This window comes from Bubalus bubalis, chromosome 4 (assembly GCF_019923935.1).
Source record: "Bubalus bubalis isolate 160015118507 breed Murrah chromosome 4, NDDB_SH_1, whole genome shotgun sequence".
NCBI classification, from domain to species: Eukaryota; Metazoa; Chordata; class Mammalia; order Artiodactyla; family Bovidae; genus Bubalus; species Bubalus bubalis.
Genome location: NC_059160.1, coordinates 69,867,821 through 69,893,930, shown reverse-complemented (window position 1 = coordinate 69,893,930; position 26,110 = coordinate 69,867,821). Strand labels below are relative to the sequence as shown.

Here is a 26,110-nt window from a genome sequence, read left to right as displayed (position 1 = left end):
GCACAGAGAACTACATTCAATACTTGCAATAAACCATAATGGAATAGAATCTTTAAAAGAATATAGGCCTAGGTGGCACTAGTGGTCAAGAGTCTGCCTGCCATTGCAGGAGACATAAGCAACGTGGGTTTGATCCCTGGGTCAGAAAGATCCCCTGGAGGAGGAAATGGCAACCCACTCCAGTATTCTTGCCTGGAGAATCCCATGGACAGAGAAACCTGGCAAGCTATAGTCCATAGGGTCCCCAAGAGCTAGACATGACTGAAGTGAGTTAACATATATATATATATACATATACATGTGTGTGTATAACCACATCACTGCTGTACACCTGAAACTAACACAATATTGTAAATCAACTACACTTCAAAACAAAACAGAAAACCATTCAGGTTCCCTAAGTTTAGAGTTCCTCTCCTATAGCAGAATCCCCTGTGTATGCAGGTGCAATCTGGCCCTCTTTGTATCACCCTGTGGGAATTGAGGCTCAGGGAACCAACTTAAAAATATCATTGTTGTGAGTAAGAAGCTGTTCTGTCTCTGGCCCAGGAGTCTTTTGTCTTCTACCAGCAACCTTTAAATTACAGAAGGCTAACTTGCAAGCAGGGTAAACACTCAGACCCTTCACAGATCTTGACATTTCCTTCCCTCCAGGTAGGAACTTCTACCCAGGGAAAGGTATAATAGTAGCCTTTTCATCAGTTCTCACCATTTCTTCTTCTATTCACTGGCTACTTTATGGTTCCTAAAGGACTGGGGGAGTGATCAGTCAGAGGATGCAGAGGTGAAGGAATAGAAGGTCAAAAGCAGGTTTTGCCCTCTCTGGAAGCCCAATATATGTCTGCATTGCTTGTATGGGTTCTTTAAGGAATCCATTGCTAGGCATCTCTTCTGGAAGTTCCTCTAACTCAGATTAATATATCTTTCAACAAAGACATCATTATTTCTTTTACAGCCCCAAAGTATCCTTCAGTCCACCTTTAGCCTCTGCCTGCTGCAATCCCATCCCCCATTCTGATGGCGCTACTGAAAGAACCTAGTCCAACGTCCCATTACCTTTCTGATGTGTACGGTTCACCTATGATCCTCAGGAGGCACCTGTGTGTCTTTGCCCAGGAAAATTTGAGGAGTGCAGGCTAACCCCAAAGCAACCTCCTCTCAATCTGCTCTGGCACATCAGGTCAGACACCAATGCTCAGAGTCCTCTATCTGCTCTCAGTTAATCCTATTAAAACCACCTTTCCAAGGTCTGAAGGGAGAAACAGATACCACAAGCCTTTACCCTTGGAAGGAAGGAAGGGAGAAAGCACACAACACAACTCTAAGAAATACTTCTTACAAATTCTTGCTTCTAAATGTTCAATACCTTAAACCTTTATATCCTCTAGCATTTGAAATTTCCATTTTAATGTTCTGTCATTCTTACAGTAATTAATCTTTTCACTTGTGCAAGTTTTATGTGGGTTTCTGATAACCAAAGTATCCTTAAAGAAAAAATCAACTATGATAACTTAAGATCTTTTTCTGTCCCTCCAAACAGGAGGATTTATTTTGAGATGATATCCCAGGTACTTTAACATAGACTTCCGTGTGGTTTTTACTTCATTTTATGAAATGGTGTGTTGACAAAAAGTTGTATCTACTGTATATAACCAAATGTATAAATTTTATGCAACAATATTAGAGAATCGAGATGAAAAGCATAAATTCCTATAAAGACACAGAATACCAAAACTGACCAAGCTTTAAGAAAATAAGCAGATTAAATTAATAATCAAAAACCCACCAAAAATAAAAGCCCACGACCAGCTAGCTTCACAATGAATTCTACCAAACTTTTGAAGACCAATTAACACCAGTACTTAATAAATCTTCCCAAAAAAACAGAAGAGGAAACACTTTTTAACTCATTTTATGAGGCCAGGATTACCCTGATACAGAAATCAAAGACATCACAAGAGATGAAAACCACAGACCAATATCCCCTATGAATATTGATGTAAAAATTCTTAACAAATCCAGAAAATTGAATGCAGCAACATAGCAAAAAAACTATAGACTGTTGCTATACTAACCATATCTTTTTATTGGGATGCTTGGAAATCTGAGGTCTTGCTGACTCTGAAGAGACTGTTCCTCCCAGAGCTGGCCAAATCCTTGAGACTAAACAACTCATCTGCTTCTGCTGTTTTCGCATGCAGACCAAGAAATTCAGAACCGATACCTCAACCATCTCATTCATCAGGCTTTCACAGGGTTCTCCCAGTCTGTGCCACTATTCCTCTACCCCAAACATCTACAACCAGGTACCAGACAACTAGCGCCCACTGAAATTATTCAAACTAGCCAGCCCTAAACTTGCTTACTCTGCTTTTCCCTTTTCTTCCCATGGAAACCACAATAAAGATACTTGCCCATATTTTCCTCTACATCCCCCCATCTCCTGACTGACGATGGTGCTTCCTCCATGTACTCCTTCTACCCCACATGGCATAACATGTCCCTCTTCTTGGAAACTGAGTAATAAACTATCTTTTCAATGGCAACTGTCTCCTGATTTTTTGGCCTTCCCACTTTTGAATAATAATAAAACCTACATCTTAAAATAAATAAGATAAATTTATCCCAGGAATACAAGATTGGTTTAACATACAAAAATCAATGTAAACATTATTATTAATACAACAAAAATCACATGATAATATCAGTAATCTAGAAAAGGCATTTGATAAAACCCAACACCCTTCCATTATAAAATCACTCAACAAACTAGGAATAGAGAGAGTTCTCTCAATCTGATAAGGGCATCGACAAAAACTCACAGCTAATACTGTACTTAATGGTGAAAGATGGAAAGTTTATTTCCTAAGATCAGGAACAAGACAAAGATAGCTAGTCTTACCACTTTTATTCAGCATTGTTCTGGAGGTTATAAGTAGGGCAATTAGGCAAGATTAATAATTTAAAAAATCCAAATTGGAAAGGAAGAAGTAAAATTATCTCTATTTGCAAGTGATATTCCATATACAGAAAATCCTAAGAAATCCACAAAAAACTATTGGAGCTAATCAATGAGTTTATCAAAGTTGCAGGTTACAATACCAGCATATAAAAATCAATTGTGTTTTTATATGCTAACAATAAACAACCCAAAATAAAATTAATAAAATGATTTCCTTTACAATAGCATCTAAAAAAGAATAATATAGTCAGGAATAAATTTAACAAAATAAGTGCAATATTTATACATGTTGAAAGAAATTAAGACCTAAGAAAGTAGAAAGACATTCACGTTCACAGACAAAGAATTTGTTCAGATAACAATACTACCCAAGTTGTTCTACAAACTCAGTGCAATTCCTCTCAAAACCCCACCTGTTCTTCTTCACAGGTGGGATTCATATGGAAATTCAGAACCTAGAATAGCCAAAACAATCTTGTTTGGCAAATTCAAGTTGGAGGACTTGCATATCATGATTTCAAAGCTAAAATAAACAAAATCATTTGGCTCTGGAAAAGGTATGGGCATATAGATCAATAGAATAAAATTGAGAGTCAGAAGGAAGCCCACATATTTGAAGGCAACTTATTTGTGATAAGGATGCCAAGAAATTTCAATGGAGAGAAGAACAGTCTTTTCAACAAATGGTGTGGGAACAACTTAATATAAAAGATGATATACAAATGGCCAATAAGTACTGAAAACATCATCAATATCATTAGTAATAAAGGGAAATACAAATCAAAACCACAGTAAGATGCCATTTCATACAGACTAGAATGGCTATAATAAAAAAGACAACAGTAAGTGTTGATGAGGATGTAGAAAAATTGATAGGAATTTAAAGTGGTGTGTAGACACCTTTGGAAAACAGTTTGGCAGTTCCTCAAATACTTAAACATACAGTTAAAATACAACCCAGCATTTCCATTCCTGGGTATACATTCCAGAGAATTTAATGGCTTAGTATTAAAGTTACATTGGATTTAAGATATCAATTAGAGAGATTTTAATCTTTTTCTAGGGCTAAAGTTTAAATAACATAAAAATCATCTGTTCTTTCAGTTCAGTCGCTCAGTCGTGTCCGACTCTTTGCCACCCCATGAATTGCAGCACGCCAGACCTCCCTGTCCATCACCAACTCCCGGAGTTCACTCAGACTCACGTCCATCGAGTCAGTGATGCCATCCAGCCATCTCATCCTCTGTCTTTAAGGTTAGATAAAAATCAATGGTAAATACATCTGATCCTGATGATTTTTTTCCCTGGGAGTAGTCAGATTCTTTACCACTTCCCAGGTGATGTAGCGGTAAAGAATCCACCTGCCAATGTAGGAGACACAAGATATACAGGCTTGATCTCTGGTTCAGGAAGATACCCTGGAGTAGGAAATAGCAACCCACTCCAGTACCCACTCCAGTATTCTTGCCTGGAAGAAATTCCATGGTTAGAGGAGCCTGGTGGGTTACAATCCATGGAGTCTCAAAGAGTTGGACACAACTGAGCTGAGCACACACACACACAACTACAAGAAAAGCACTTGATCAAATTCAACAACCATTCATGATAAAAAGTCACAGTAAAAGGATATCTATGAAAAACTTACAGGTAACATTATATATACTTATTTGTGAAATATTGAAGGTACTGAAGTATTGAAGGTATCTAAAGATTGAGAATAAAGTTAAGTTGTCCCTCTCACTACCTTCTACTTAACATTTCATTGGAAGTCTTAGCCAGTGTAATAAGGCAATAAAATAAAATGCACGAAGTTGAAAAGAAAGAATAAAATCATCTCAGTCTTAGATGGTATTATCATTTACAAAGGAAACCCTATGTAAAAAGATTTGACAGACACCTCAGAAATGAACACATTCAAATGTCAATCAAAAGGTGGTTAACATGCTTAGTCATCAAAGAAATAATATTAGAGATAAGATACTAAAGAAAGATACTAGCCAATTACAATGATCAAAATTAAAAAGACTGATAACCCGAAGTGTTGACAAACATATGAAGCAATTATAACTCTAATCCATTAATAATGAAACATTGAATAATGTAACCATTTTGGAAAGTAGTTTGGCAATTCCTTAGAAAGTTAAACATATACTTACTATGTGATAGAACAATTCCACTTCTAAGTATTTATCCAAGAAAAATAGAAGTATGTGTTCATACAAAGACATACATATATATAAATATTCATTGCAGCTTTATTCAAAATAGCCAGAAACTAGAAACAACCCGTTATTCATCAACAGGTGAATCACGGTATAGTTATACAATAGAATACTATTCACACTTACATATATAAATCTCACAAACATTATGCTAAGTGAAAGAAGCAAGACATAAAAGACCATATACTTTATGTCCTTTCATTTGAAACTGTTAGAATGACAAATCTACAGTGATTAGAAGCAGCTCAGCAGTTGCCTGAAGTGGGATGAGGGGTGAGGATTGAATCGAAAAGGACACAATGGTAATAGGAATGTTTTATATTTGGGGTAATGGGTACTCTTTATATTTTCATTGTGGTAGTAGTTTTATGGGTGTATATACTTGTCAGTCTTTACTGAACTGTAGACTTGAAAATGTGTGTATTTTACTGTATATAAATTATACTGCAACAAAGTTGGTATGTGAAATACTATACACCCATCCAAGCAGCTACAGTTAAAGACTGATAACAGCAAATGTTAGTAAGGATACAACATCCCACAGCTGTTAATGGGGAGAAGACAGAGCTGGTGGGAGTGTAAAATGACACAAATACTTTGGGAAATTGTTTTTCAGTTTCTTGTAAAGTTAAATATATACCTATCTTATGACCCAGGAATTCCCCTCCTAAATATTTTCTCAAGAGAAATTAAACACATGTGACCACACAGAAACTTGCACATGAATGTCCACAGCAACTTTAAGCAAGATAGCAACAAATTGAAACAACCCATTCAACATGGAGAAGAATAGACATATCTATGGGATGAGATACTAAGCAGTAATAGAAAGGACCAAACTGATAATTATAGCAACATAGATGACTCTCTACATGGAGCAAATGAAACCTTACACCAAAAAAAGTACATATATCATCCCACTTATATAAAACTCAAGAATAAGCATCACTAACTCTATGATGCCAAAAATCAGAATAATTCTTACCTGTGTGGTAAAAAATTCATTGGCAGAGGCACAAGGGAACCTTCTGAGGTGCTGGTCATGTTCTGTATCTTGCTAGGAGTTTAAGATCTGTCCATTTCACACTAAGCAAATAATATCTCATTAAAAAAATAACTCAGTCATGAAACTTTCTGATACTTTTCAGTCTCTTTCACAATCCAGTCTCAAGGAAGCACATAAAATAAAACCTTTAAAAAAAAAGAAAATATACATGATCTTGATTGGAAAGACTTAAATACATAGGAATATCACAAGTTGTACAAATAATATTGAGTTGAATACCTTTTTGATTAAAATCTCAACAGTTTTGTTATGGTTATTTCATTTTGTTTTTGTAAGTGGATAAAATTGATTTAACTGTGTATGGAAGGATAATACCCAGGAAAAGTGAAGGAAAAAACAAAAAGAGAGCCAGTGAATGAGATTTTCTTTTAAAAGTATCAGAATACAGAATTACAAGTATCAGTCATTATAATATAAACAACATGGCATCAGCATAGAAACTGACAAGCAGGTCAGTGGCACCAGTGAGAATATATTTCCCATCCTCCCTGGAGCCAGAAGTGGCCGTGTATCTGAGCTCTGGCTTACAAAATGACCATGGAAATGTTGTTTACCACCTCCAAGCTTACACACCTGATTTTCTACTTACTTTCCCTCTTCTGGCTAACTGGAATAGTGATGAATACCCAGGTAGCTTAGAAGCCTCATGTTGAAGATGGAGAGTCCATAAAGTGGAACTTCCACCCAGAAATACCCATGTTGGACAGGTTAGCAAAAAGGAAATAATTTTTACAATGCTAAACCGCTGAGACTGGGGAAATTTACAAATTAAAGTAGTTAGTAATAAAGATACAAATTTGACTCAGAATAAAGAGTAGATTGGAACTTCCTGCTGGTCCAGCGGTTAGGATTCCACACTTCCATTATAGGGAGCATGGGTTCAATTACTGGCCCAGGAACTAAGAAATCCCACATGCTGAGCAGCCAAAAAGATAAAACCTACCCCCCTCAAAAAAAGAAAACCACAACCAAAAAAAAGTAGAATATAAAATTAAGTAGATTAAAAATTAATTAATATTTAACTGTCTAGCATTGAAGAAAAATAAAATTATACCTTTATACATAGTAATGAATTGCAGGTAGATTAAAGAGTTGGGGTTTTTTCCTAAATAAAAACTATATTTTAAGAACTCTTTCTGAATACATATACAAACAAATGTTTTTTAACCAAGACTAGAAACTCTGAAGCTATTTTAAACACAGTCATTTTTAAAGTCAATGGAAACCTATTTAAACTGTAATGTCATAAATATAGGGCTTCCCTGGTAGCTCAGTTGGTAAAGAATCTGCCTGCAGTGCAGGAGACCCAGGTTTGATCCCTGGAATGGGAAGATCCACTGGAGAAGGAAATGGCAAACCACCCCAGTATTCTTACCTGGAGAATTCCAAATACTGGAGACTGGGTCATAAAAGGTACTGCAGCTTCCTCCTGTCTCTAGGATTTCTCAGTCTGCTGGAGGTTAACTGTCTCAGGGTCAGCAGCCCTGCAGAGAGGCAGATGAGGTGAGGAGCTGAACCCTCTACCCACAGCCGGTCCACTTAACGTAGTCCCTAACACCACCATCACTACTCCCGCCCTCAGCTGAGATATCAATTTCCTCAGTCTCAGTTACCCAGGGTCATCTGTGGTCCAGAAATATTAAGTGGAAAATTCTAGACATAAACAATTCATTTGCGAGGTGACCTGTTTAGTGTTAGTCACTCAACTGTGTCCATCTCTTTGTGACCCCACTGACTCTAGCCCACCAGGCTCCTCTGTCCAAGGAATTCTCCAGCGAAGAATACTGGAGTGGGTAACCATTCCCTTCTCCAGGCGGTCTTTCCAACCCAGCAATTGAACCCAGGTCTCTCGCGCTGCAGGCAGGTTGTTTACCATCTGAGCAACCAGAGACGCCCCACAAGCCAACCTGAGTAATGTGATCAAATCTCACAATGTCTTGCTTGGTCCCACCCTGGATGTGAATCATCTCATTGTCCAGCATATCTCACTCATTAGCAGCCATCTCCACAATCAGATCGACTGCCATGGGATCCCAGTGCTGGTGTTCAGTAATTCTTATTTTACTTAATAATGGCCCCAAAACATAAGAATAGTGATTCTGGCAAGTCAGATCTGCCAAAGAGAAGCTGTAAAGTGCTACCTTTAAGTGAAAAGGTGAACACTCCTGACTTAAGGGGAAAAAAAATCATGTGTTGTTCTTCTATCTGTGAAATTGCAAAGAAAGAATAAGAAATTCATGTAGGTCTTCCTGTCACATCTCAAACTGCAAAAATTGAAGCCACAGTGCCTAAGTCTTAGTTAAGATGAAGAAGGCATTAAATTTGTACAATGAAATATTTGAGAGACCACATTCACATAACTTCTATTACAGTGCATTGCTGTAATTGTTCTATTTTATTATTAGCTATTGTTATTAATCTCTTACTGTACCTGATAAACTAAACTTTATTATAGGTAGGTATGTATAGGAAAAAACATAGTATACATAAGGTTCAGTACTGTGGTTCTAGGCCTCCACTGGAGTCCTGGACTGTATCCCTATGGATAAGGGGGGACCACTGTGGATATATATGAGCAGGTGACAGACACTCCTCTAAGAGCTCCATATGTATTAGTTCATTTAATTCTCGTACTTCTGTGATATAGGTTTTACAATCTTGATTTTACAGATAAGGAAATTTATGAAACTTCCCCAAGGTCACACAGCTTATAAATGGTGGTGCTGGGATGCAAACACATTCCTGGTCTTAATTACACAAATTACTAGATTATTAATATGATCTGGAGGTGGGGGTAAAAGACCAGAGGACTGGAGGTGGAGAAAGGAAGAAGCTAAGTGAATGTAGGGGGAAAAATGACTGAATGAAGAAAACAATATTACAATGTCACCACATTTATACATCTGTAAAATTAGTATATGTATATAAAGCCATTTTTAAAATTTAAAAATTGGAGGATAAACACTTTACACTATTGTGTTGGTTTCTGCTGTAAAACAGTACATATCAGTCATAATTATATACATATACCCTCCTTAGGGAGCCTCCCTCCCCTCTATCCCTCTAGGTTGTCACCGAGTACTCAGCCATTTTTAATAAAAAACATATTAAATATTGTAAGAGAACATATTAGAATTTTTTAAATTGGTTTATTCCACACCAAAACTGTATTAATTATAACTGAATCATTGTAGTTCCTATTCTTATCAATGTTTCATTCATTCAACAAATATTTAATGAGCATCTACTATATGCCGGGCAATGTGCCAGATTCTGGGGAAAACACTGTGAAAGACACAGCCTCAGTCTCCTCAAGGTATTGACAGCAGTGGAAGATGGAGATCAGGAAACCTGCCACGTGACCCTCCTTACACCTGTAATCCCAACAGGACAGATATAATTTGTTTCAAATCACACTGAAAAAAATAAAGACTACATTGATATCTGCAAATCAACTACGTCAACCAATCAATATTGCTAACTCCCCTCAATTCCCCCTGCTAAACTTTTCCAAGTTGCTGGCTCAAATACTATAGGTGTACCTAGCATTAACCCCATAGGCTCCAGTGACCATAAAATCTAAACCAAGAAGAAAAAAACAAGAAGCAAATATTATTTGTAAGTCTTTTTGAGGTTTCTGAGGCTCAGAACATGATCAGAACTTCAGCCATAGCAGGAAAAAGGAGTCGCATATATCCTTTGATCCAGGATTTAAGTGGTTTGGATTAACACACAGAAGCTAAACCCATAAATGCACAAATCCATGCTGATTCCATTTGGATGGAGACCTTCTGCAGTGTCATGCATCTGGGTTCACACAGGGATTGGTCAAAGACTCTCTTCAGAACCACTCTTCAAATTACTTTATACATTGAAGCCGATTATACTAACAAAGTATTTGCTGAATGAGTGTCTCAGAATACCAAATGCTGATTTTTCAAAAATCCTCTCAATTAAAATCCCTTTGTGGAAGCCAAAAATCTGCCAAGTGAGGAGGTATTTGATTATTAGAGACTCACTGGAACAAACTGTGCTCGTATTCATTTCTATTTCATGAACTACCTTAAAAATAGGCATGGAATAATGTCCTAGGGTTTTTTTCTGTGAGAGTACATTAAGGGAAAATAGGGTCATTAAGCACCTCACTGCAGAACAGGCAAGAGAGAAACAAGAGACGGAGGCCCACTGGGCAGAGCATTTTCTCTCTTCACTTTTATCATTTTGGGGAATCTTGCAAAAGAGCCAACAAAAGAAGGCTTGGAACCTTCCTCTGAGCAGCCCCGAGTACACTGACAGGCAAAGAGTAGTCAGTCTTTGGAAAGTGCGTGGTTCTCCAGCTCCTTTTTCTACCACTCGCCCACCTTATGATCTAGTCACACTGGTTTCTTTTTGCCTTTCCTAGCCCTGTCTCAGGGCCTTTGCACTTGCAGGCTTCACCAAAAATCTGTCCCTGATTTTCCTACAGGTTTCCACGCCCATAAAGAATCCTTCCGGGCTACTTTCTCCAAAGAAACCCCACTCTTCAGACTCACATTCTTATCTTTTTCCTTGTTCTGCTTCCCACAGCAGGCATCACTCTGTGGTTCTCTCCTTCATGTACTTTTTACATGTTTGTTGCCTGTTTCCCTCCTGTAGAAGAAAAGCTCCATGAGAGCAGAAACCTGTCTGGTTGAGTCACTGCTCTATTTCTAGTGCTAAGCGCTGTGTCAGGCACATAACTGACAGGCGATATTTGCTGAATCAATGAATGAGGACACAGAAATCTTGCAAATACCTGTTTTAGCTCAAGTTAAACACCTCTTGGATTTTCCATGAAAATCCACTGAAATACGTTATGTAGACTCAGAAATCACTTTTAGAAGATTATCAGGTGATTATATCATGCTAGGTACTGCCATTTAAGTATCACAAAGCCAAAAGCTGCTTTTTGCCGCAGAGTCTGCTCTTTTATTTCCTGCCCCATCTGAGCCACAGCTTATAAACCAGAAGAAAAGGTGAGAGAGGACCTCTCACTACATCATCAATGCCAGTTTTGTTTCCCTGATGTCTCTAGTTCGTTCATGCTGTAGGCAAGTTACTTAGACAGCTCATTCCTCCAATTTCCCCTTCTCAACCGTGAGACTAATAGAGCTATTATGAGGATTAATAAGATCATGTTTCTGTAATGCTGACAGGTGCCATATGCATTTTTTCAAAACATAATTAGCATTCTGTTTCTTTCTCTTCTCCTTGTTTTTCTTTTTGTCTCTAACACAGAGCCCAGTGTTCCATCTTCTTCCCACCACAAATTACAGAAAGTCATTACCAGTGTGTAATTGCCGTTTAAGTGGGCCTTTGAGGTGAGCGTCTGTTTTGTAAACCACAGCCCTCCTTGCCTCCTGGCACTGAATCCATGGCCGGGATGATATGCCGGTAAACACGATGATGATAATGGCTCTGACAGCCTATTTCTCTAGGTGTCATTACGGCAGGAATCACCAGGCACCCAGGCCGCAGCTTGGTTACAGAGGTTGATTGGCTTCTAACCATTAACACTGCAATTATACAAATGCTCCTGATGACTCTATCCTTCTTTCTCTCATTTCTATCATTTGGGGAATCATCCAGGTCTTTCTTTTTTTTTTTTTTTACTTCCATATTTAATGTATTTATTTAATACTTATGCTTATACTTTTATTTTTTTTTCTTTCTTTCTTTCTTTTTTTACTTTACTATATTGTATTGGTTTTGCCATACATCAACATGCATCTGCCACAGGTGTACACATGTTCCCCATCCTGAACCCCCCTCCCAACTCCCTCCCCATACCGTCCTTCTGGGTCATCCCAGTGCACCAGCCCCAAGCTTCCTGTATCCTGCATCAAACCTTGACTGGCAATTCATTTCTTATATGATATTATACATGTTTTAATGCCATTCTCCCAAATCATCCCACCCTCTCCCTCTCCCACAGAGTCCAAAAGACTGTTCTATACATCTGTGTCTCTTTTGCTGTCTTGCATACAGGATTGTCATTACCATCTTTCTAAATTCCATATATATGCATTAGTATACTATATTGGTGGTTTTTTTTTCTGGCTTACTTCACTCTGTATAATAGGCTCCAGTTTCATCCACCTCATTAGAACTGATTCAAATGTATTCTTTTTAATGGCTGAGTAATACTCCATTGTGTATATGTACCACTGCTTTCTTATCCATTCATCTGCTGATGGACATCTAGGTTGCTTCCATGTCCTGGCTATTATAAACAGTGCTGCGATGAACATTGGGGTACACGTGTCTCTTTCCCTTCTGGTTTCCTCAGTGTGTATGCCCAGCAGTGGGATTGCTGGATCATAAGGCAGTTCTATTTCCAGTTTTTTAAGGAATCTCCACACCGTTCTCCATAGTGGCTGTACTAGTTTGCATTCCCACCAACAGTGTAAGAGGGTTCCCTTTTCTCCACACCCTCTCCAGCATTTATTGCTTGTAGACTTTTGGATCGCAGCCATTCTGACTGGCGTGAAATGGTACCTCATTGTGGTTTTGATTTGCATTTCTCTGATAATGAGTGATGTTGAGCATCTTTCATGTGTTTGTTAGCCATCTGTATGTCTTCTTTGGAGAAATGTCTATTTAGTCCTTTGGCCCATTTTTTAATTGGGTCGTTTATTTTTCTGGAATTGAGCTGCAGGAGTTGCTTGTATATTTTTGAGATTAGTTGTTTATCAGTTGCTTCATTTTATTATTTTCTCCCATTCTGAAGGCTGTCTTTTCACCTTGCTTATAGTTTCTTTTGCTGTGCAGAAGCTTTTAATTTTAATTAGATCCCATTTGTTTATTTTTGCTTTTATTTCCAATATTCTGGGAGGTGGGTCATAGAGGATCCTGCTGTGATGTATGTTGGAGAGTGTTTTGCCTATGTTCTCCTCTAAGAGTTTTATAGTTTCTGGTTCTTATGTTTAGATCTTTAATCCATTTTGAGTTTATTTTTGTGTATGGTGTTAGAAAGTGTTCCAGTTCTTTCATAAAAATATTTTTAAGTATATCTGATGGTGCACATCTCCACAGATTTTCACTCTGTGTTCTCTGGCACTTCCACATCATTTTGCTTATTTATGAAAACAAGGAGGATGATGCACTAAAAGGTTTACACTTCATGAAAAGTTCTGATAACCACTGTGTCACTGCTCACAGTATTGACATGCAGACAAGGCATCCACTTCCCACAAGTGGGACCATCCATGAAAATGAAAATTTGTGTTCTCAGTCAGCTGTGGGACACCTGATATGCTAGGTGTTGGAGCCCGGGCTTTTCTGGACAGGATACAGAGTAGCAGCAACCAACTTGTCACCATCTCCCAGAAGGAAAACGGTCAAGTCATCTATCCGGGGATGTATCTAAGAGCCTCATCTCCAGGATGCTGCACACCTACTCTGGTCTTCAGCACATATTCTTCAGGATCTTAGCTTTCAAATATGTCAGGTACCTTCCTAATTTTGGGCATTCAAATTATGCATATTCTCTCAGGCTTGGATCTCTATTGTCTCAAATCATCAACAACTTAATTCCTAATCAACATTTTGGTATATATGAAATGTCACTTTCTCAGCAGAAACCTCCCTGGTTACCCAGAATAGATCAAAACATCAGTTAGGAAGTACTGGCTGCAAACCACAGAAAACCCAGCTAACAGTATCTTTAACAATGAGAATGCATTTTTTTTCTCACCTGACAAGCACTCTATAGGCATATAGTTCTGAATATTCCCAGAGGTTCAAAGTTACATTTTAGTTCTAGATGAGCTTTCTGCCATTATCTTTACTTTCCCCTCATGGTTACAATATAGCGTCCACAGCTCTGAGCATCAGGTTCTCACACAACAGTATCTAAAGTAGGAAAGAAAGGGAAGATGTTCTCCTCACATGTTTCTCTCTGTATCAGGGAGCAAAATCTTTCCCTAAAGTATCTCTGTCTAGGAGGCTTTCACTCAGATATCACTGGACAGGATTTACTCACATTCTCAAATTCTATATGCCAGGGAAGTGGAGGATCAGAAAGTTTTAGTTTCTAAAGGAAGGAAATTCTACTGGCAAAGGAGAAAGGCTGTTGGAGAAGCAATTAACAATGTCCATTCAGCAGTTTCTCCCATTTACCTGTTCTTGTAACACCCTGCACCTTTCCTCTGTTTCTCTTATAACAATTGTTATTATGTAATTATCCCCTCTGAACTGTATATTCCATGAAAGCAGAGTCCATGTCTTACTTGTCCATCAGTATATTCCTGTTTCCTAACACAGTGTTTGGCCCCAAGTCCAACTATGTAATCTGTGGGACCCATGGAACATGGCAAGTGGTGCTCCTTATTCAAAAAGCAGGATAGAAGTACTATTAAAAGCATTAAAACATAAAGTATTTTCCTTCCAAGTTCTGTCTCTTGACTAGTTATGGTATTTTCATTTGCTACTTAACATTGTTCTAAGAAAACTTTAAATTGTAATTTGTCAGGATGATTTTGTACCATTCATCTTTATATTGTGTTTCCAGCTTTAAATGCAAATGTAAGTGCATTTAACACGTGTAGAAATATCAGAACTAGTTTGTACTTTGTAGCTTACACCTGCGCATGTATATTCTTACATACAAGAAGAGCAAATTTGCTGCAAACAACTAACTTAATTATTTTAATTCACTTTTTTATATGTGCACATTCTGCCACACTGTCTACTGGCAGCTTACTTATGATGTAAAACAGCTAAAAGGAAAAGGAACTATCTTTCCTTTCTATATCATCACTTTCAATGAAGCTAACTGAGAAAAGGTAAGTTTCCTTGATCATTCATGTTACTTAGACCACCAATGCTTATTCCTCTGTTTGAAGCAGCTTCTGGTTTAAATGGAAATCATGGCCTCTTGGGGCTCTCTACACACCTGCCTACTTCATTGTAGATGGAACATGCTTATCTTATACTAGCTCTGAGTGTCGCTGAACTCCTGTCCATCATGGTGGTGGTGGTTTAGTTGCTAAGTCATGTCCAACCCTTGCGACTCCATGAACTGTAGCCTGCCAGGCTCCTCTTTCCATGGGATTCTCCAGGCAATGGGGCCACTGGAATTGTGTACTTGTGAGTATCACATATGCTGTATAGGAATAAGCAGCAAAGAATAAGGTAGATAAACATGCTGTATGTATCTCCTCTGCTCACATTCTACTGTCCTGCTGAACTTCACTTAAAAAATCACATTTTTAAACACAAAGTGAAGAATTTAAAGATGGTGACAGTAAAGCATTAAAACAACCTGAGTAAGGGACCCTCCATGATTGCACAGGTCATATACTCACAAAGCTGCAGCTGTCTGGTTCGTCTAGGTGCTCAACAAATGAATGTTTAATGAATGAATGAATAGATGAATGCATCATTTTTACCTGCTTTTTGATAGCTTCCACATGTTTCTGACATTTCTTCTGAATGAGATTCTCAGGCTCTTAAAGCCTTCGCCTTCCTCTAATTATACTAAGTTTAGATGGAAGGTATGCTGTGCTGTGCTCTGCTCAGTCGCTCAGTGGTATCCAACTCTTTGTGACCCCATGGACTGTAGCCTGCCGGGCGCCTCTGTTCATGGGGATTCTCCAGACAAGAATACTAGAGTGGGTTGCCATTCCTCCCTCCAGGGAAGCTTCCCAACCCAGGGATCAAAGCCAGGTCTCCTGCATTGCAGGCAGATTCTTTTCTGTGTGAGCCACCAGGGAAACCCAAGAAAACTGGAGTGGGTAGCCTATCCTTTCTCCAGAGGATCTTCCCAAGCGAGGAATTGAACCAGGGTCTCCTGCATTACAGGCAGATTCTTTACCAACTGAGCTACCAGGGAAGCCCGATGGAAGGCATCAGGCTGTTAATAGTTTAAGCTTGTAGAGACAACCTGGAAGAAGGGGAAAATGCTGAAAAACTGAATCAAAGGAGTTTAAAGAAGTCAACAGTCCAAAATACAAAGCCCTATAAAATAAACAGCAAGGACTTACTATATTGCACAGGGAACTATATTCAGTATCTTATAACAACCTATAATGGAAAAGAATATGAAAAAGAATATATAGGGACTTCCCTGGTGGTCAATGCCTAGGACTCCACACTCCCAATGCAGGGGGGCCAGGTTTGACCCCTAGTCATGGAACTAGACTCCATATGGCACAACTATGAGTTCACATGCAAAGCTGAGTTCCATGTCACAACTACAGCTCACATGGGCCATAGCTGAGACCCATTTCACGCAGAGATGTTTTATCTCTCCAACAAGAGTATAGCATTGTCAAAGCCAAGAGGTGCTCTTCTCTGGTTTTTCAGGCGGAGTCAGCTAAATTTGCACACTGGTTTCTTCATCCGGTCTCAGGCAAATTATTAAACCTTCTTGAGGCTTTCTTCTTAGATCTAACCTGAGGACTGGAACCCCTACTTTATGGGGTGATGTGATGGCAGATGTTGACCCCCTAGCACAGTGCATGCCACATGATTCTCAAATAATAGCGGCTACTGTTATTACTATTATTTTAGTGTTCATGTTCTTCAAGACACTTGTTGGCTTGACCACTTCAAAAGTTTTTATTATGAAACTCTTAGAGAAAGTGTAACCCTGAATATGTACTTTAATATCAAAAAGAAATATACTTTTTAAAAAAGAAACATACTTTTAAAAAAAGATATACTTTAATATCAAAAAGACAATTCCTCTGTTCAAAAACTTCCTTCCAGTCATACAAAATCCTTGCAAAATTAAATTCTTGCTTTGGCATTCAACCCAACTACAATATTGCCCTAACTTATCCTCATATACTTACTTCCTAACAGTCCCTATGCTGCAGTCAGTTCTGGCTATCCATTGCTCCCTTAAATATTACTCATGGCTTCCTGTCTTTGGTCAGGACACCCTGATATTTGAATTTCATCCATTCACTACTCCCCAAATTCTCCATGAAATAGCTATTGGCTGTCTTTGTGTCGATGATCTCTACTTCTGCCCTTACCTTCCCCTAGGAGACTTAATGAACTTTCCTGGTAGCTCATATGGTAAAGAATCTGCCTACAATGCAGGAAACCTGGGTTTAATCACTGGTCTGGGAAGATCTCCTGGAGAAGGGAATGGCAACCTACTCCAGTATGGTTGCCTGGAGAATTCCATGGACAGAGGAGCCTGGTAGGCTGCAGCCCATGGACTCACAAAGAGTCGGACACAACTGAACACATAATATCTTTGTTCAAAATTTTACTGTTGCCTGCTTCCTTATAACAAAGCTGTTGACATTTGCTGGGGAGTTTATAACAGAACGCATTTGGAGGTAGAGGTGCCAAACTGGGACTGCGTACCAGGCAATGCTCGTTCAACACAGAGTGATGGGTATCCCCTGCCATTTGCTGAGAAGGGCTTTCTTATGCATCTATTTATTTTCGCTGCGCTGGGTCTTCATTGCAGCGCTCAGGCTTCCTCTAGGTGCAGCACGCAGGGGCTGCTCTCGGTTGTGGCCCACAGGCTTCTCGTTGCAGTGGCCTCCCTCGTTGCGGAGCACAGGCTCTAGGAGCACAGGCTTCGGTAGTTGCAGCTTGCAGGCCCTAGAGCACTTGGACTTCAGTAGTTGTGGCACAGGAACTTAGTTTCCCCATGGCATGTGGAATCTTCCCGGACCAGGGATTGAACCCATGTCCCCTGCATTGGCAGGCAGATTCTTATCCAACTGTAACCACCAGAGAAGTCTGAAAAGGGTTTTCTTGTATGAGGTTGGTGTGTCCCAGCCATTGTTTTGGGACATCTGAGACTGCTTTCTATTACTTCATGGGATTACACAGCCTTGCAAAGTAACCTCAAAGTAAGATTTAAATTAACTTTATTTTTGTAGGTATGCCCTGTGCTTTATAGTACCTCCCCTGTTCTGCCTCTTTTGAGATGGGGAGGAATGAAAGAAGGCTGTCATGATGTGAACTCAATTATTTTTCCTTCTAGGAAGACCTGCCATGTGCCAGACACTGTATGTACATGAGAGATACAGTAACCCCATAAAACACAGTTTATAAATGAAGGAACTGAAACTATGAAAAATCAGGATGACTGGCACAGGTCATACAGGTATAAGGAGCAGTTCTGGAATGTTAATCTACTTTCTATAACAAAAATGTTTACTCTTTCCAGTTCACATAGCCATTCTCTAACCACTTAAATTCAAATCTTTGTATATTCCATAGACTATAAGTGGAAACCTGGAGTCAAAGATTTTGAAAATATTAACTAATTGCTTGGGTAAATCACAAGATCTCTCTGGGTCTCATGTGCTTCACTTATGGCCAGATTACAGTAGTTAACACCTATGGACTACTTACTGTACAGTGGGCGTTGTTAAATATACTGTATATATTAGCTTAATAAATCCTCTTGACACCCTATACTATGTTATAAATATAAACCTTTTATATGGAAGAGAAATAAGAGACTGAGAGAAATTAGTAGTTTGGGTAAGTTCACAGAGCTGAAATGTGTTGAGTTAAGTTGAGTCGCTCAGTCGTGTCCAACTCTTTGCGACCCCATGAATCGCAGCACTCCAGGCCTCCCTGTCCATCACCAACTCCTGGAGTTCACTCAGATTCACGTCCATCGAGTCTGTGATGCCATCCAGCCATCTCATCCTCTGTCGTCCCCTTCTCCTCCTGCCCCCAATCCCTCCCAGCATCAGAGTCTTTTCCAATGAGTCAATTCTTCACATGAGGTGGCCCAAGTACTGGAGTTTCAGCTTTAGCATCATTCCTTCCAAAGAAATCCCAGGGCTGATCTCCTTCAGAATGGACTGGTTGGATCTCCTTGCAGTCCAAGGGACTCTCAAGAGTCTTCTAGGTTGGTCATAACTTTCCTTCCAAGGAGTAAGCATCTTTTAATTTCATGGCTGCAATCACCATCTGCAGTGATTTTGGAGCCCAGAAAAATAAAGTCTGACACTGTTTCCACTGTTTCCCCATCTATTTCCCAGGAAGCAATGGGACCAGATGCCAGGATCTTCGTTTTCTGAATATTGAGCTTTAAGCCAACTTTTTCACTCTCCTCTTTCACTTTCATCAAGAGGCTTTTTAGTTCCTCTTCACTTTCTGCCATAAGGGTGGTGTCATCTGCATATCTGAGGTGATTGATATTTCTCCTGGCAATCTTGATTCCAGCTTGTGCTTCTTCCAGCCCAGCGTGTCTCATGATGTATTCTGCAATAGAAGTTAAATAAGCAGGGTGACAATATACAGCCTTGACGTACTCCTTTTCCTATTTGGAACCAGTCTGTTGTTCCATGTCCAGTTCTAACTGTTGCCTCCTGACCTGCATATAGGTTTCTCAAGAGGCAGGTCTGGTGGTCTGGTATTCCCATCTCTTTCATAATTTTCCACAGTTTATTGTGATCCACACAAAGGCTTTGGCATAGTCAATAAAGCAGAAATAGATGTTTTTCTAGAACTCTCTTGCTTTTTCCATGATCCAACGGATGTTGGCAATTTGATCTCTGGTTCCTCTGCCTTTTCTAAAACCAGCTTGAACATCTGGAAGTTCACGGTTCACGTATTGCTGAAGCCTGGCTTGGAGAATTTTGAGCATCACCTTACTAGCGTGTGAGATGAGTGCAATTGTGTGGTAGTTTGAGCATTCTTTGGCATTGCCTTTCTTTGGGATTGGAATGAAAACTGACCTTTTCCAGTCCTGTGGCCACTGCTGAGTTTTCCAAATTTGCTGGCATATTGAGTGCAGCACTTTCACAGCATCATCTTTCAGGATTTGAAAGAGTTCAACAGGAATTCCATCACCTCCACTAGCTTTGTTCGTAGTGATGCTTTCTAAGGCCCACTTGACTTCACATTCCACGATGTCTGGCTCTAGGTCAGTGATCACATTACTCAGTCATTAAAAACAATGAGATAATATCATTTATAGCGACATGAATAAACCTAGAGAGTGTCATAAGTGAAGTAAACCAAAGACAAATATCATATGATAATCATATCACTTATATATGGAATCTAAAATACAGATACATATGAACTTATATACAAAATAGAACTAGACCCACAGACATAAAAAGTAACCTATGAGTACCAAAGAGGGAAGGGGCTGGGAGAGAAATTGGGAGTTTAGGATTGACACATATATACTACTGAATATAAAATAGATAACTAACAAGGACCTACCGTATAGCACAGGGAACTATACTCAATATTTTGTGGAAAAAGAATCTTAAGAATATATATGTATATGAATCATTTTGCTATACTAATACAACACTGTAAATCAACTATTGGTTCAATTGAAAAAATAAAAATAAAGTAGTACCTCCTGTCTTGACTGTCATGACATTCCAACTGAAATTTAACTACTGGTTCTCCGTTTATCTCAGTGAACTGCTACTTTTTCAGACATCTTTGCTGAGTATTCCTATTCTCCCCAACCTCTAAATGTTGGAATGGGCTAGACTGAATGTTACACCCAGATAGGTCTCATCCAACCCAATATTTTAAATCACATCTACAAAATGATGAAAACCAAATCAAATCTCCAGGTTTGTCTTAGTCATGAAATTTAAGTCCTTGAATTTACACATCCAATGACCTACTTGATATCTTCACTTACATGGCTCAGAAATAACACAGTTAAAACAACTCAATTCCACGCTTTCCCAATCTCACTTTCCTCAGCTTTAAAATCTCAGCAAAAGGTACCACCTCCCACCTACTTTATCCAGCCAAAAATCTGTAAATTCACTCCTTTTACTCCTTCACCCTCCACATCTAACCCATCTGCTAGTCCTGTCCTCTCTGTAATCAATAATATCCAGAATGGTCCCTTTTTCTGCTTCTCCTCCAAACAAATCTCTTGCATAAGCCAACCTTACTTCTCACCTGGACTTGCAGCAACAGCATCCTGACTGGCCTTCCTGCCTCCATGCAAATACTTTGCTCTCCAGCAAAATATTCTTTTTAATATTTTCTTTTAAAAATGTTTGATCTGATAAAATGTATTTCAGTATGTGATCTTTTTTAAAATGTGATTTTTTTAAAGATGTATAACAGATCAACTCACCCCCTATCCTCATCCTAACTGAAATCCCCTGGATGGTTTCCAATCATGTTTAGAATAAAAGCAAAGCCTACCATAATTTGGCACCATGTGTCTCTTACCACTCTCCTCTCACCCACTCCACCCATAGAAATATTCCTCAAAACACACAGATTATTTCAACAGAAGGCCTTTGCACTAGATTTTTTCCTCGGCTTAGAATATCCTTCCAGTCATTCTTTGCATAGTTGCATGTTTTTGTCACTTAGTTCTCAGCTTGCTTTATCTCCCTCAGGGGACCTTTCCTGACCACCTAATCTCTGGTGCCTATTCCCACTAATATTTTTCTATCCCATCACCTTGACATTTACTGTATCTGATACTTTTTCTTTTCTTTCTTCTCTCCTTTCTTTCCTTCCCTATTTCTCTTCATTTCCATGTTTTGCCCCAGTTTTATCTGAGAATTTAAGATCCATGTGAGCAGGTTCCCTGTCTTGTGTACTGGCTCCTAAACTGTCCCTGATACATAGCAAAAGCTCAGAATTAGTGTGTTAATGCTTCTGCTGTGTAACAGGGCACACATGATTCATGATTCATCTTTCACAAAGCGGACAAGATTTCAGAATTCAGGACTATGGCTACCAGCCTGATGGGCAACTACTCTGAACCATGCAAAGTCTAAGAAGAACCCAACAAGGGGAAGGAATTCATGAATGCAGTCTGTAGGAATGTAGCTGGATGTTTCTTTTCCAAACAGCGTGAGAGGCTATCTTCCAAAGAAAGCAAGAAATCATCATACTGGGGATATTCCACTCACTGGGTGGTGAGGAGGAATCCAAATCTCTCCTCTACCCCACCCATCCTATCTTGATGTGAGCCCTCGGCCATTTCATGTACAAAGTTAACAGCTCTGACTGCTATCAATCAGCTTCACATTTTCACCCTCCTCTTGACTTTTTATTTCAACAAAACTCCAATAGGGTAGCACAAAAGAAAGGGGATTTGTTCCCAGTCAAGCAATAGAGTAGAAAAAAATCAGAAATGCCAAGAGTCAAGCAGATAGGCAATGTCAGAAAACAGAAAAGCAGTAAAAATTATATACGAAAATATACTCACTTCAATATAGATTTAATTTTTTTGAAACATTTCAAACCTATTAAATCATAGATTTTTAAAAACATTCTCTTAGATTTGAACAGTATTCGAAGAGCATGGATCAACTCTCTTCTTCAACTCCTGAAGCAGAAAAACATATCACTCCTATTGAAAAAAAATCATTCTGAGTAAGGATTGAATTCTTTCAGAAAACATGAATGTATGTCTCAGATACGTTCTTCTTTTATCCCAGTAACTCAGGGGGAGTTTTCTGAAATGTTTGACATATACTACCTTATCATATACTGGAGGAGAAAAAAAGTTTTAAAGAGTATTAAATATTTGAAAACTACTAAATAAGGTTGCCAGTTTCTCAGTATTTTAAGTTGACAAGTAGTAAATAAGGACAACTAGCTCAGCTGGTAAAGAATCAACCCTGGTTCAGTTCCTGGGTCGGGAAGATCCCCTGAAGAAGGGATGGGCTACCGACTCCAGTATTCGTGGGCTTTTCTTGTGGCTCAGCTGGAAAAGAATCCACCTGCAATGCAGGAGACCTGGGATTGATCCCTGGGTTGAGAAGACCTCCTGGGGAAGGGAAAGGCTAACTACTTCAGTGTTCTGGGCTGGAGAATTTCATGGATTATACAATCCATGGGGTCGCAAAGAGTTGGACACGACTGAGCGATTTTCACTTTCATTGAATATGAAAAAACTATTTCCTAGTTTTGTCTGTTTTTACAAAATGCAAATGCTCTAACATTTTACTTGTAATTTTGCTCATTAATTCATTTACTTAAAATATGCTTCTAGAAAAAGGCAGCCTTTTACCAAAATGAACAATAATAAAACAGAACATAGTTTACTTATGGACATACTTGTAAATTTCCATCTTTTTAAACCTGAGTCATTAAAATAAACACTCTAAATTTAAGAAATCATGTTTGATTTTTTAATAAGTCTCCAAAAAACCCCTGGATAAATGACATTGAATATTTAGCTTGACAAAAATAAGATTTCTCAGCAACTCTTTACTGTTAACACTGTTTTGTTCTTCCACTATTTATCTTCATTTCCATAATCTCTAATTAGGTCATTCCACCTATTCTGCAAATTAAGCCCAAATGGTTAAGTGGTAATATAATTCTTATTTTTTCCAGAACACTTAATATTTAAAATGTTAATTAGCATATTTATAGACACATATTTATATTCAGAAGAAGGAATAAATATTTGGCCTGCATAGTCTTTTATTTTTTATTAATATTTTTTATTTGCTTTTGCTCTTTGTTAAGGGATCACCTGTTCCTGAGGTTCACTCCTCACTTGTGAAGCATAATACTATGTTGCAGCATCACAGCTTGTAACTGTGAAAACAGGAGTTCTGATGTGGTTTCCTGATAAGATATATACTTTGTGCTGCACTAGGTCAAATTTTTTTTTAAATGGAAGACATTATGCTTTTTTTAAAGGGGCATTCCAGATGGAGAAATATGATACCTATAAGATCTGGCTTGTGTAAATCACTTGAAGAAGACAGTAAATCGTGCTACATTGGAACTATGGAATAATAGAATAAACACATCAGAGCAGCATTAGGGGTTAACCAATGAAGAATTTCTCCAATTTTAGAGGACTAAAAACTTTATTTTTAAAGTCATTGTAGGTAAAATTTTCTAAAATAATGAGTTAGGGAATCAAAAGGAGTCTTCAAGATACACATGTCTGCAGGTATACAGAGTCACAGGCCAGGGAGCTGGAAGAGGCTGAGACGACTATAGAAAGATGCATAGGACATTGGCTAAGGATCTGTGTGCTAGACTAGGGTCCGAGAGCCTACATTTGAGTCAAGATCTCACCATTTCAGCTCTGTGAACTTGCCCAAACAGCTAATTTCTCTCAGTGTCTTATTTCTCTTCCATATAAAGGCTTTATATTTATGACATAGTATAGGGTGTCAAGAGGATTTATTAAGCTAATATATAAATATACTTAACAATGCCCACTGTACAGTAAGTAGTCCATAAGTGTTAACTACAGTGATCTGGCTATAAGTGAAGTACATGAGACCCAGAGGGATCTTGTGATTTATCCAAACAATTAGTTAATATTTTCAAAATCTTTGACTCCAGGTTTCCACTTATAGTCTATGGAATATACAAAGATTTGTTAAGACAAAGTCCCTGAATTTAAGTGGTTAGAGAATGGCTATGTGAACTGGAAAGAGTAAACATTTTTGTTATAGAAACTAGGTTAACATTCCAGAACTGCTCCTTAAATCTATATGACCTGGGCCAGTCATCTTGATTTTTCATAGTTTCAGTTTCTTCACTTATAAACTGTGTTTTATAGGGTTACTGTATCTCTCATGTACATACAGTGTCTGGCACATGGCAGGTCTTACTGGAAGGAAAAATAATTGAGTTCACATCATGACAGCCTTCTTTCATTCCTCCCCATCTCAAAAGAGGCAGAACAAGGGAGGTACTATAAAACACACAGCATACCTACAAAAACAAAGTTAATTTAAATCTTACTTTGAGGTTACTTTGCAAGGCTGTATAATCCCATGAAGTAATAGAAAGCAGTCTCAGATGTCCCAAAACAATGGCTGGGACACACCAACCTCATACAAGAAAACTCTTCCCTTGTGGTTACAGTTGGATTAGAATCCACCTGCCAATGCAGGGGACATGGGTTCAATCCCTGGTCCGGGAAGATTCCACATGCCATGGGGAAACTAAGTTACTGTGCCACAACTACTGAAGTCCAAGTGCTCTAGGGCCTGCAAGCTGCAACTACTGAAGCCTGTGCTCCTAAAGCCTGTGCTCCGCAACGAGGGAGGCCACTGCAACGAGAAGCCTGTGGGCCACAACCGAGAGCAGGCCCTGTGTGCTGCACCTAGAGGAAGCCTGAGTGTGGCAGCGAAGACCCAGCACAGTGAAAATAAATAGATGCATAAGAAAGCCCTTCTCAGCAAATGGCAGGGGATACCCATCCCTCTGTGCTGAACAAGCATCGCCTGGTATGCAGTCCCAGTTTGGCACCTCTGCCTCCAAATGCGTTCTGTTATGAATTCGCCAGCAAATGTCAACATCTTTGTTATAAGGAAGCAGGTAGCAGTAAAATTTTGAATAAAGACATCCAAATATTAAACCTAAAAGTATTACTTAATAGTCATCCATTAGTTTGCAATTATTTATGGTAATTGGGAAATACATTGGCAAATGATATCAGATAGAAAAACTTTATTGCAGTTGTCAGTTATCACCTCTTCTTCTTCAAACATTTACAAGTGTTGCTATGAAGGGGAAATAATGTACTGATTTTGACTTTCACCTCCACTGTCCCAGAGAAAAGAAAATACCAGGCGAGAAACAGAGAGTATGAATCACCAGACTAGATACCTAGACTCAGAACAATGTAACCCTGGCAATAGTAACACAGTGTCCTAATTGGCCAGCTGCTTTTATTCTGTCCTTAACTTTTTGATCCAGGGAGCATTTATGACTTCTTCATATTCTGATATTCTCTTTCTCTCTCTCAGCTTCTGAAGAGTTTCTTGGAAACCACACTTCACATGAATGGTTCTTATTTTTCAAAACAGTAACTCACATGAGTTAGAAAAAAATCCAACTGCTTGTCTAGCAATTTTAATGGGCTCAACTTTTACCTGTTTTCTATGGCTTCCCAGGTGATGCAGTGGTAAAAGAATCTGC

At 38.7% G+C, this 26,110-nt stretch overlaps 1 long non-coding RNA gene across 3 annotated transcripts in view; it reads right to left on the bottom strand.

Annotated features, from left to right (window-relative positions):
• Positions 1 to 2,841: 2,841 nt before the first annotated feature.
• Positions 2,842 to 26,110, bottom strand: part of LOC112584562 — a 44,400-nt gene continuing 21,131 nt past the window's right edge. For 2 of the 3 annotated variants that reach the window (XR_006550517.2, XR_006550519.2), the window contains exons 2-4: positions 7,626 to 7,734; positions 6,170 to 6,375; positions 2,842 to 4,323 (exon numbers count right to left, since the gene is read on the bottom strand). This is a non-coding gene — a long non-coding RNA (uncharacterized LOC112584562). The remainder of the gene's footprint in view (positions 4,324 to 6,169; positions 6,376 to 7,625; positions 7,735 to 26,110) is intronic. The other variant, XR_006550518.2, reaches the window with a different exon arrangement.